The sequence below is a fragment of the Macaca mulatta genome, chromosome 16 (assembly GCF_049350105.2).
Source record: "Macaca mulatta isolate MMU2019108-1 chromosome 16, T2T-MMU8v2.0, whole genome shotgun sequence".
Classification (NCBI taxonomy): Eukaryota; Metazoa; Chordata; class Mammalia; order Primates; family Cercopithecidae; genus Macaca; species Macaca mulatta.
Genome location: NC_133421.1, coordinates 68,996,891 through 69,000,541, shown reverse-complemented (window position 1 = coordinate 69,000,541; position 3,651 = coordinate 68,996,891). Strand labels below are relative to the sequence as shown.

At 51.8% G+C, this 3,651-nt stretch overlaps 1 long non-coding RNA gene across 1 annotated transcript; it reads left to right on the top strand.

The window, feature by feature from the left end:
* The first annotated feature begins 550 nt into the window (after positions 1–550).
* Positions 551–2,464, top strand: LOC114673002 (uncharacterized). The gene is made up of 2 exons (XR_003723537.2): positions 551–1,157; positions 1,790–2,464. It is a non-coding gene; the product is annotated as an uncharacterized LOC114673002 (long non-coding RNA).
* Positions 2,465–3,651: the final 1,187 nt, after the last annotated feature.

Sequence of the window (3,651 nt, the reverse complement as noted above, 5' to 3'; positions counted from 1 at the left end):
TCAGTGGCCTGCCAGCATGCGGGTGCCTATTGGTGTGTCCCTCTCAACGCCTAACCGCTTGTGTATTGCCTCTGCTGACGTGCTCCTCTTCAGCATCCAGCGGCTTGGCTTTGCCTTGCTGGGGGTCTCGGGTTTTTATAGGCACAGGACGGGGGCATGGCAGGCCAGGGTGGTCTTGGGAAACGCAACATTTGGGCAGGAAAACAAAAGTGCCTGTCCTCACCTAGGTCCGTGGGGGTGTAGCACTGGCCAGGGACCACGCCCTCCTGTACCCAGCACTTCCCTTCCCCCTTTGCATATCATTTAAAGGAACTACACTCTTCCCTTCCCAGCACTTTTGTATCAGTTTCAACAGAAGAGAATGATTTCCTAGGTTCTCAGTTTTTCTGCCTGACTCAGGGTGCCAGTCCAGTGTCTAAAGTCTCCTCGGGGTGGCGGTGGCCAGTGTTTTTCTTCCTCTTCCTCCTCTGATTGGGACAGAAATGTCTTACTCGCCTGAGTGAGCAGGGCACACACGCAGGCGGGCTCTCTCTCTGCCCGCTTTGAAGCCGACTAATTAGGGCCTGGGTTGTCACAGCTGGCTTCCCCTGCGCCTCCCCTACCCCTGCCCCTGCCGCTGCCCCTGCCTCCCAGCCTGAAAGCTCCTCCCCTGCTGCCTTGTCTTCCACGGCCTGACTCGTGGCTCCGCCAAGCCATCCGGCAAGGCCCTGGGATCTGAGGCCTGGAAGGGCCAAGGCGAAAGCAACCGAGAAGGGACAAGATGAGGTGTGGGACATGGAGCGAGCCCACAGGCCACGGGGTTGCTAGAGGACTGCCTCTTCCTGGAACCCCTCATTCATAAGGAAGCCTGGAAGAGAGCCGGCCTGCGCTAGGGGCTGAGCCGTGGGCCCTTTGTTTGAAAGCCAAAGCTTTCCAAAGGCTCCAGCCTCCCAGCCTGGCCCTTATAATTAGCCCCAATCAGAGTGTTTATGTCGGGGCCTAGTGCGGAACTCAGGGCCTCATGATTTCATTCCAAACCTGGGGGGAGGAGAGGGGAGTGAGAGGGACTTGTGTGGGGACAAAGAAAACTGAGGGATGGGTAACAAAGTTGGTGAGAGAAGAGGAGGCCGTCCTGGAGCAGGAAGACAATCAGCCTCCGTTTGGCCATCATCACACAGGTCAGGAATCCACCTAGAGGAGCTGGTGCCCCAGCATCCTGACCTGGGCCCTGCCTGCCTGCCTTCTGGGCAGGCTCTGTGGGTGGGTGGGCTTGTGCCAATCGGAAATGGCTCGGATATAATTAACCCAACTAATCACCAGCCTCAGCCCTGTGGGAGGGGAGGGTACAGCCCAGAGCCACGGCCCCCCAGGAAGCTCCCACCTCCCCATGCTCCCTCCTCTGACTGGGGCCTAGGGCGTTCCAGGCTCTGCAGCTGCTTTGGATGGTAGAGTCAGAGGGCGAGCAGGGAAGGGGTGTAGGAAGAGACATGTTGCTTATTCTTATCTCTGGCCTCAAAGGGGATGTGACAGGAGGAAGTGTGCCTGAGTGCCTGAGCTGGCAAGGTTGGGTTGGGGGGCGGGGGTGACTGAAGGGATTGTGGGGGAGGGCTTGGGGAGAGAATCCCAGCCATGGCTCCCAGGTGGCTCTGGCTGTGTCCCACACTCAATTAGCATTTCCCTCCTGTCTAGCCCTCCCGGGGAACTCTCCGGGGTGGGATACAGCTTGTAAGGAATTCTGTGTACTGGGTTTAGTGTCCTGGGCGGGGCAGGTGGAGTGTGGGGTCTGATTTCATATCTCCCTTGCGCACAGTCCTGTGAGGCCTCCAAGGGGCATCCCAACACCCTTCCTCCCTCAGCAAGTGAAGCTTTCCAGCGTCTGGATCTGGCTCGTCTCTCCAGTTTCACTTCCCTGCACTTCTGGGCTCCAGCCTGGGGACTCTCACCTTCTCAGACCAAACGTACCAGTGGCCTGAATGCTCTTCCCTTCCTCTGGTCTGAACATTAACTACCAGTAGCCTCAGAACTTGCCTCAGGTCAAGTGGCCCCTCTGCAGTGAGCCACACCCCTGTCCAACCCTCTGACACCCTCTGTCCCTAGCATCCTGTTCTCACTTGCCAGAGCACATCACATTCTTTTTAGTTATTTGTTGCCTTTCTTGAGTGTGACCTCCTTAAGGAAAGTCTGTGTTTGGTGTGTCTTTTATCTCTGTATATCAGAACCTAGCAAGATGCCTGGCGCATATGGGTGCCCAAGATCATAGGCTCAGGAGCCAGTCTACCAGGGCTTGAATTCTGCCTCAACCATTGCTAGCTGTTGACCTTGAGCAAGTTCATTCACCTCTCTGTATTATGTGTAAATGAGGATAGTAATTAATTGTACCTACCATGTAACTAGTGTGAGGATTAAACAAACTAAATAAAGTGTTTAAAACAATGTTCAGTACATAGTAAACACTCAGTAAAGGCTTGCTGGGCTTATTCATTCATGTGTTGGCTCAGTGGATGTGTCTTTAGAACTTACCATGAGTTAGGCACTTGCTAAGCTCAAAAGAGGTACAAATGCAGTCCCTGCCACATGCAACTTCCTATCATTGAATGAATACATGGATAAGTATTTGGTGTGGTACTTGTAGGTTTGTTATATGTTTTGTTAAACAAACACATATAAATGTCTGAGAATGTGTCCAGCTCAAATATAGAATCATTATGTATCTATTTGGATGGCATGCAACAAGCAATGAAGTGGGGGTAATCCCTTATAAACCTGACAGATGGGCCGGATGCGGTGGCTCATGCCTGTAATCCCAGCACTTTGGGAGGCCAAGATGGGCAGATCATGAGGTCAAGAGATTGAGACCATCCTGACCAAAATGGTGAAACTTTGTCTCTACTAAAAATACAAGAATTATCTGGGTATGGTGGTGTGCGCCTGTAGTCCAAGCTACTCTGGAGGCTGAGGCAGGAGAATCGTTTGAACCTGGGAGGCGGAGGTTGCAGTGAGCCGAGATCGCGCCACTGCACTCCAACCTGGTGACAGAGCAAGACTCCGTCTCAAAAACAAACCAAAAAACCAACCTGACAGACCTGACAGGTGTAATGGCGTTTGGAGCCTGTGGAAAAGCTTGTCCGGGGCAAAGGATCTTGGAAACCTCCTGCCCAATCTTCACTGTTAATGTGAATGTCAAAAAAAGTTTTTTTCTACGAAACAGAATAATTACTCTCATAGAAATATACAATAATCATGTCAACATTTTTATTTAACTCATTAATTAGTGAAGGAACCAGTAAGATGTTACAGTCAGTTCAAAGGACAATCCAAAGAGCAGAGACATATTTAGGCCATCAAGAGTGATGAAATAGGCTGGGCGTTTTGGCTCATGCCTGTAATTCCAGCACTTTAGGAGGCCAAGGCAGGTGGATCACTTGGATCAGTTCAAGACCAGCCTGGCCAACATGGCAAAACACTGTCTCTACTAAAAATACAAAAATTCGCCAGTCATGGGGGTGCATGCCTGTAATCCCAGCTACTCGAGGGTCAGAGGCATGAGAATCACTTGAGCCTGGGAGGCGGAGGTTACAGTGAGCCAAGTTCGTACCATTGCACTGCAGCCTGGGTGAAAGGAGTGAGACTCTGTCTCAAAACGAAGAAAAACAAAGAGTGATGAAGTAGCAA